We start from the raw sequence: 9,493 nt of genomic DNA on the forward strand, positions 1-9,493 counted from the left end.
TTTACACAACTTGTACAAGACATACACAATCTTATTTTCCTCTGTCTTTAATTCAAAGTTGTGGCGATGTTGCCAAGTACTGAACGTATTTTTGCCGACTGGAACAGGTCTATTCCCAGATAGCAAGAGGCTGGCGGACCACCGTCAGCCCACTGGGGATAGACCTGGCAGTCCGCTGGAGTTTTGCTCATCGGTTCACTGGCGGTCCGCGAGCGAGTTGTCGTCAAATGCCCCAATATTTTGTCACTATTGGTCTAAAACCTTTTTCATTTATTCAGTTATACTTCATCCATCACTTTAATAACATTTCATGTATTTTCTTAATATTCATGATAAGTTAAATTTCAAGAGATGGTGGACCACAAGTGGCATGCCACCAGCGGTCTGCTATCTGCCAATCTGTTTTTTTGCTATCTGGGTTGGTTGACGTTGACGGTTCCTCCATCTTGGGTTTTGATTTGAACCTTTTTCTTGTCAAGAAACTACACAGGCAAATGGATGATAATGACATCTAGTGAACAAACAAATGGGCTGCTTGTCAAATGAAAACACTGGCTAGGCTATCATAAAAAAGTTGCATTGTTTGCATGATAAAATGTAATCAGGTTATCCCCAACAATGTAACTGTAATCTAATTACGCATTTTTGTATTGTAGTCTGGGCTGATTACAGTTACTTGATTTTTGTAATCTGATTACGTAATCTAGATTACATGTAATCAGTTACTACCCAACCCTGCCGCTCTCTGTTTGAAAAGAAAATACATTCAAGGACGCTGCTGCTTGATCTGGGTTCACAGAGGCTTCAGGTCCGCTATCAGCATGATAGATATAGGGACCAAAGTCATGGATGTTGTTTCCTTGTGGTAAGTGTTTATTGCATCATGTGTCAGTCACTCCCACTGTTTACTCGTGGCTAGTTGTCGCCTAAGTTGCATTGCCTAAAAGTTGAGATTAGTTCAATTTAGAACCCCTTTGAAACTGACTTTGCAGAGCCACACATTAGTTCATGATCACTACAATATGCATTATAAAATATCTGACTATATACAATATGTTCCTTTGTCACTGGTCGCCCCCCTCACTTCTAGTCTCTTCTTGTGTGTGCCCCTTTATATGTGGACATAGCTTAACAGCATTATTCATCTGGATTTTCTATATGGAAGATAATCAGAAATACAAAATATCTCCTTTTTCTCTAAATACTGCAGGCATCCCCTGACCAAGCAGAGTACACATTGTTTGGGACAATTTTTGCCAAAGAGGCACTGTCAGCTCTGTCATTCCAGCCTTATTTTGGGGGGTTTTAGTGTGGGCTGAGCACTATCACCAGACAATCGGCTGGTGTTGATGGAAAACTTTAGATAACAGTGTTTTGAACTTAAAACTGGCATGGACATGGTCCTATCAGTGTAATTTTGGAAAATGGAAAGTAAGTTAATAGAAAGTTTATTATACCAAATAGCACAAACTAAATTAAACGCCATTCAGTACTTTAGCAAGTCAAAATCCTTGTTTATTGTGCAATTCTGAGGCCAGATTGCGGGTTTCTATGTATTCACAGACGACAGCAGACAGCTCTCAGCAGTAAAGGGTAGACTGAAATTTGCTTCACTTACTTCTTTGCCTCTTCTCCCGACCAACATTAACAACAACACCAAATATTCTCCAGGGTAAACACTCTTTCTGACTTCCATGTCAGCGCCTTTCAGGAGTGAATTGGACTGAAATTCTCCTCGACATATCACTGCTAGTTTCAATTTTCTGTGGCAGATGGGGACTGAGTTTTGGTCAACAGAGTCATCTTTGTACCTCAGGAGTGTTTCACATATGGAGGCTCCGTGCAGCCTTAAATTAAACCCCAAAAGGTCAAATACTGGCTGGACAAAATGAAGCATGGTCGCTGGCTGGCTGTCAATAAAATGTGGTCAAAGACCTGTAGGAGCAAATGCTCCGGTGTTCCGCTTGCTTATTGACTCCAGACAACCGCCTCACCTTTCTGAAACTAAGACCTTTGCCAAACCCATCGAAATGTAAATTTGGAGGAGAAAGCAAAAAGCGGCCGACCGACGAGGCCCTTTGGAAAATTCAGTTCACAAAAAGTCAGATTTTTCATTACTTTGTTTTCTTTTTCAGACACATGGTGACCCAGAGTAGGACACAAAGTGAGAATCTGATTCTGGTCAGCTTTGGAATAAAACAGACAGCATGTGTTTTTATTATATAACTACAGAATTTCTGTTTGGTCACTGCGGGCTGGCTGCAGGAGACAGTCGACAAAACAATCTTATCCAAAGTGTCTGTGTGGAAGTTGTCCTTGGGCTTCTGAGAGTATCAGAACTTCTCGGCACTTCAGCAACATCCAAACCACACTGGCTCAACACAATTAAAACAGTTGTAGTTTTAATCTCGCCACAACTGTCAACAGTTGTTTTTCAACAAACCCACATTTTGATCCAACACACGCTTAAGGTCCACAGTGGAAAATGAGGCGTCATCTGTTGACGAAGACGACAAAAATAGCTACTGAATAGACCACCATGGTATGTGGAGTTGCTTTTTGCTGTTTCGGAGGTCAAGAATGATCTTTCAGTTTCAGTCTTCAGAAGGTACTGGTTCCAACTTCCATTGGGGAGGTGGGAACCTGAAGGATCACAGTAGGCTATGTTTTTTTCAGAAGTACGTCTGTGAGGAGGATCTGCAGAACATTTCCCTAAAAGTCCAGTGTATACATCTCTGAAGGACTGGACCAACACATTCATTGTTCCTATGGATTAGGAGGAGAATGCAAAACATCTTTCTGCTTCCACTCCATTTATCTGTCTATGTGTTGGTACAGCTACACCAAATGGGTGCATTTTCTTTATAAAAATCTCAATGGGTTTCATTTGGACAAATATCAATATCTCATCAAAAACATAAATAAATAAATTTAAGATTAGTGGAAATCTGAAAACTGAAAACGTGTCATTCTTTCCTTTCCCATAAATCATTCCAGATTCATCTGCTGTCCCTGTACATAAAATTACTGAATATAAACATGATGGGTTACACCGACAGATGTTCCTATTTAAACCCTGACTCCCTACCAGCCCTTTAGAAGTGAAGAAGCTTCTTGGATGAGTGTTGAAACGTCTTCAGGAAACTCTGCAAGTCCAGTTGCCTTTCTCTAACATCTTTGGATATACTGTAGATAAAGTAGTTAAAACCAGCTCCACCTCCATAAAACACTCCCTTGCCAGTTCATTGGGTACATTATTATAAACGAATGTATTCTAATATAACAGTCCTGCATTAAATCTTACTTTGTGAAGGTTATGGTATTCAGCATACAGAACACAGCTACAGAAACGCTGTTGTGTAACCCTAACCCTAACCCAAACCTAGTTGAACAGCACCACAAACTGCATCCTCCAGAATGATCATTCAGCTGAATTACCACCTTTCTCACTCTGTTTCAACCTAAACTAGACATTACAGCAGTCACAAAGTGGGATTTATTGCAGGACAAAGTGCAGGTTATTAGAATGCATTCATTTTCTTACTTGAACTGGCGAGTGAGCGTACAGCATTGTACTGGTTCTTTTACTTAAGTAAAGGTTCTGAATACTTTTACCACTTGGCACGGTACCTTGTTTGGCAAGCTTTATCTATTGTTTTTCACATGCAATAATATCGGTCCTCTATAATTAGGCAAAAGCAAAGACAAGCATGTAGACAACTCCTGTTTGCATTCATCTCGTTGAGACGGCAGACAATTGAGCTGTAATGATAACAGTTGTCACAGTGGACAATAGCTGCTAACTGTACGCCACGAACGGAGCCAAGATTAGATCACAGGATTCAGGACACGATTCAAGTTATAGTAATTACACCATCCACAAAGAGCCTTGCCAGTGATGACAGCGCTCCAAATCAGCCATTCAAAGATAAGAATAGTTTCTGACTGAGATTCTTGGCGCACGCACTTTCTTTCTTTTTCCCGATTCTCTCATCTAAAAAAAAAAGAAAGAAAGATCTGTTGACTTTCATATCCCGGGGGTTATTATCCTGTTGTTGCCGCAGGGGGACAGACAGGGATGTGATGTGACTAAATATAAATGGAATAACGACAGGGAGCGTTTGTCACTGCTCCGTACGTCACACTTTTAGTAGTGCAAGAAGTAATCCGCGCAAATGTCTGCGGCTCAGCGCGGATTTGAGTGAACAGTTTTAAACAGACGTCTTCATTGCGTGCAAGCGGTCAGTGCAGAGTTGTCCAAGTGAATGCGATTTTTCAGAAAATCACAGTGATTTTTTTCACAATAGCACTCGCAGAAATGCCAATGTGCTGAAATCCCACAGATCTGTGAAGACACTGAGTGGCTAATGGGCCTTTTTCTTTTGGGTCCCAAAGCAAAGCCAAACTCTGGCAGTAGCAGTGGGCCAGAAAATGTGGCTGGGGAAAAGCAGAATAGAATCACTATCCATCACTACGATCCACCATTTACTCTTGAGCATTTCACTCTCAAGACCATCCACCACCAAGTGTGGGATTGGTGCCTTCTGTGGTGTTGATTTCAGCCCATTTACCTCAGTGTCTTGTGTCATATCTCTTACTGGGAGTGCAGAGGTAGGTTTTCACAACATTTGTATTTGGTATTCCACCACGAGGAGTTGCTGTTGTCATAAGTCCGCCACGAGAAACTAACCCAAAGACAAAGCATCTAATTCCTACGATTTGTTACAACTAAGACCCTTAAAATTTGCTGCCACTTCGGGTTAACTTGCAAGAGGTGCTCGGAGCCATATACAGACAGTGATATACAGCAGGCGGATCTGAAGGCAATTTACAGCCTTTACAGTTGGGAACAGCCATGTAGGTCGAAATCAGAGCAACAGCGGGTCGACTGGGCGACCAAATCAAATCAGGAAGGAAATTATTTCTGACAGCTTCAACAGGTAGCAGGCGGGAATGACCAAAATGATGAGACGACACAGGTACTCATGCTGGTACTGTAGACTGGCCTCCGCTGTGAGGTTGATGAGGAGACGAGGGACGTCTGATTGAGCTGCTGACTAGCGGCTTTTACCAATAACCTATTATAGAGGACTTTCTGTAAAATCCTGTATTAACACAGAAGAAGCACTCATAGTGCAAGATGCAGTTTCTTAGCAGGCATTGTTTCAAAAAAAAAAAAAAGAAAAAAAAATTACGAATACTTCAGGTTAAGCATATGATCTTTCTGTCCTCATCCATCTCCTCTTTCAGTACGTAAATAATGGATGAAAAATGAGCAAGAGAAAAACAGAAAATTAGAGCCATGGAAAAAATATTACAAAAGAGAGTGGACAATCATGCCAAACTGGCACTGCTCAGGCATAACCTGAACCACTCCATCCATCTTACCAAGGTTTGTGTATTGCCCTGAATAGGCACAGGTACTGAAGGCTACAAATTACCCCGAGAACAAAAGGGCTGGCAATCCACCAGTAATGAAATAAAATTGAGCATTATAATGCTCCCAGACTACATTGTTTTCAAATGCCAGTCAGGCACAATTTTAATAAACCTGACACCTGGCCGTGCAGCGGGTCAGCGCGTATTAAATAAAATGATGCTTTTAGCTCTGCCTATCTTGGGAGGAATATCAGGGTACCTTGCCGAATGCAGGAGGAACATTAAGGACAGTAATCACATTAAGTGTGTCGGACGGGGGGGTGGCCACAAAGCAGATCGTCTCCTCTGTTCATTGCGCAGACCTGCAGCCTCCAACTAGAACGGCTACACAAAGTAAAGACCGAGGGCACCTTTGTCCCAGACAAAGACATAGTGGTCTAATTAAGAGCAGTGGCAACAGGGCGTAGAGGAGGAATCTAAAAGAAGACCCAGACACTCTGTTTCAGCAGGCCACAGAGGGTAGAGAGTTTAGTATAGATAGATAGATAGATGGATGATAGATAGATAGATGTCACAACTTAATTTTAAGAATGTGGAATGTCTTAAGAAGGATTTATTTCAGATTTTATTTCTTTCATGAAATTCCTAGTGAAGCAGAGCGTTGCACACACTTATTTAGTATGTAGTACCATGGTTTTAAACACTTTAACTTGGGTCACATGTTTCGGATAGCCTTCCACAAGCGTCTTATGATTCGTAGAGGGGAATTTTTGTCTGTTACTCCTGACAGAACTGGCATAAGTAAGTCAGGTTTGTAAACCTCTCCATTATTTATTCATTATCCGTAACCACTTGTCCTCTACAAGGTTGTGGGGGGAAGGCTTGCAAGCATCCCCCTTTTGTACTCCAGACACAACGATGGTCAACAGATTTTGCGGATAGCCTAAAGGCTCATTTAAGGTACTGCGGGACATAGACGCCGTAGCCATTTATACTTGTGCGCTCGTCAGTCTGACTCGCTCTGTAAAAACGCCACCCAAACGCTAGAGGGCGCTGTGTCTTTTTTGACAGTCGGGTTCATTTTTGTTTCTAATTCCTGCTTCACTTTCAAGAATGGCGAACTTTCTGAAACTTCCAGAAACTTCGCTAAAGACGAGTCATACCAAAGTTGGTATTTCTGAACCTCCTCAGTCAACCTTTCTGTCTTTATTGATCCATAACAATCAATTTGAAAATTGTGGAGATGGAGAAGCAGCCGGGAATACTAAAGCGGAAATGCACTACTACCAAGCGGACCTAACAAAGCACTTGCCTTCAGCAACACTGGAACACGTAGTCACATTTCTGGGGAGGTGCATTAGGGCGTACGTAGGGTCTGCTTACGCTCTGTGCTGACGCCATAGCTACGCCGCCAAATTGACGCAGAAGCCTAAACCGCCTACACAAGCTTAAAGTAAGTAAGTCTTGACAGTAGTAGTGTAACTGCGTCAGATTTGTAGGCCTATGATTTCCTTGTCTTCAGATGTTGTTCCAAAATTTTCTTACATCTAGTCTCTCCTGCAGGGTGCTTCAGCGTTGGAAGGGTGTTCTTCAGCTTACGGTCAAAGAGTACATCAGTCTCATCCTCTCTCTGTTTACCGCAGGGACTTCATGCCAGTGCACTCTCCTTCTTCTTTCCATATGTCTTAATTAGACCACTGTGTCTCTGTCTGGGTCTGTGGCCAAGGTGCCCCGAATCCTCACTCTTCCTCTAGTCGGTGGTCAGACCACATCTGTCAAAGCCACTTGAAATATATTGGAGCCGCGAACCATGATTACACTTAAGCGCGGCAGTATTTCTATCAAAATTAAACATCCAATTGCCGCGCCGCACAAGAATCATATGGCACATCAACACCATGTCACATCCCATCATGGTTAGTCTGAGGACTGAATCATCTTAATGTTTGGCCATAAAATTATGAACACAGACACGAATTGCAGCTGGGAATAGACGCTTTCCTTTTCGTCATCAACTTCCTATATTCCGCCTGCCATCTCCCCACATGTCTCGCTGAATTACGACGCGTTCAGGTCCCGTAAAACAAACAAGTCGCTCCCCGCCCTCGTGTTTTTCTCCGACTGCTCGCCTGAGTCACTTTGCCCTGCACACTCCGCTTCAGTGTTTTGCCCGCTCGCACACACACACACACACACACACACAATCGCTCTCTGCCAGTATGAGTTAATGAAATTGCAAATGCCAGGCAGCAATTTAGTCCGGAATCAATCAGGGCAGATGTGATGAGCTTGATTTGATTAAATATAAAATTGTGATTTAATGTTTGGCCGGGACCTTGTGGTTATTATGGTCATCACTGACTGCAGAATGAAGGAGCACGGCTGAATTACTGTTTATATGACTTATTGACATATTTGTTGTTGTTTTCTTACGGGCCATTGGCACTCATGTGTCACATTAATAAGTATATACTATTTCCACTATTGTGAGTCTATTGACTTCTAAATATGTCCATGGAGGAGTCTGTTTTCTAGGCAGTACGTGTGTCAGAAGTCTAAAAGTTTAATTTCAAGCCAAAGAAAAGTTGACTACTACTTTGTGGTTTGGATCAACTGGATTACAGTAATTGGTTTGGTTCTTTCTTATGCCTTTTTGTATTTTTCTAAGCGAATAAGCTAATTTTGTAAGCGATGAGGTGTCCTGATGCATAAAAATAGTAAACAAGGAGAAACATCTGTTATTTTCTGAGATAGGACGTAATTATTGTGTTGAAATTATGGACTCTTACCACGGACTTTTTCTGTTTGAGGCATTGGCATAGGCATACGAGCAAACAGGCGCTAAGATGCTAAACTAAGTTCAGTAGTTCCTGTTACTTCTAGTTCCTGCCAGTTTGGAAGAACTCAAATAAATGTATTTCTGCATCTCTGGATTAGTTTATGAAATGGTTCTTACTGTACAGCTGAATCTATATTTTCCTAAAGTTTGAAAGTTGGAATCCTTGTGTTAACCATTTAAAGGGGAATTACTGTTTTTTTACAACCTGGACCTTATTTCTGTCATAAAATACAATTGTTTACTCATCCATATAACTCTGGTGCCATTTGGAGTCATTCGGACGATATTTAGATTCGCGTATATCGATATAGTGGGAGTGACTGGGGCACCGAAACGAAACTCATTCATTTCACCAATATTTTGTTATGATACTCTCGTGCTATTCCCCGTTGAGTCCGGAGTTACCTGTTATCATCATCCAGGGTCTGTAGATTGTAGACCTGGATGATGTCATCTCTGAGCGCTGCCAGTGTCCAAATGACACCAAAGTTATATTGGTGAGTAAACGATTGTATTTTATGCTAGAAATAAGGTCCACGTTGTAAAAAACAGTAGTTCCCATTTAAGATGGATGCACTTTCCGTGCCGTCTCCCACAGGTTTCCTGAAGAATGGTTTTCAAGCTGAGTGTGGGTGGTTTGAGAGTTTTTTTTTTTTTTTGTTTTGGTCCATGGGAATTTGGAGCCAGCCTTAAGAAGCCATTCAAGGAGATTTGTTTCCACACACATTTATTTTCTTTCGGTAATTCCGCAAAAACACATGGTCTTTAAGCCCCCTAGTGTTCAGTGCGTTGAAAGCGCAGCTCAGCTCATGTGTAGCTAGCTAAAGGAAATGAGTTGTCACAACAAGACCAGAAACACGGACCAGAACTTTCTATCTTGCACATCTTTCTGGTTTGCTTTTTGCTATGTGACGTAACAATTACGGCCACGGTGCGTCTCGGCACAAATGTTTACCACAAGTTTCTGCTCAGTTTTACTGTCAACACAGTCACGCATCTGAACGGACTGTCAGCTAAGCTTCCTGGCACACGGCAGTCTCCAAAAAATCCACCAAAATGTTCACCAGAAAATACACACAGAAGGAGGAGTTGTGCATCAGCAATCACTGATGATCCCATAGGAATGAACAGACCTCCCTTTGACTTGCATGCATACATTGAGACAGTGGCCACTTCCTGATGTTAAGTTTGGGCTTCAGACTGAGGAGGACCGTTCACAGAGCTGAGGAACTGTGCTGATGAACAAGCTGAAACAGAGGCCCGGCTGACTGAGGG

Source organism: Chelon labrosus (assembly GCF_963514085.1).
Source record: "Chelon labrosus genome assembly, chromosome: 22".
Lineage (NCBI taxonomy): Eukaryota > Metazoa > Chordata > Actinopteri > Mugiliformes > Mugilidae > Chelon > Chelon labrosus.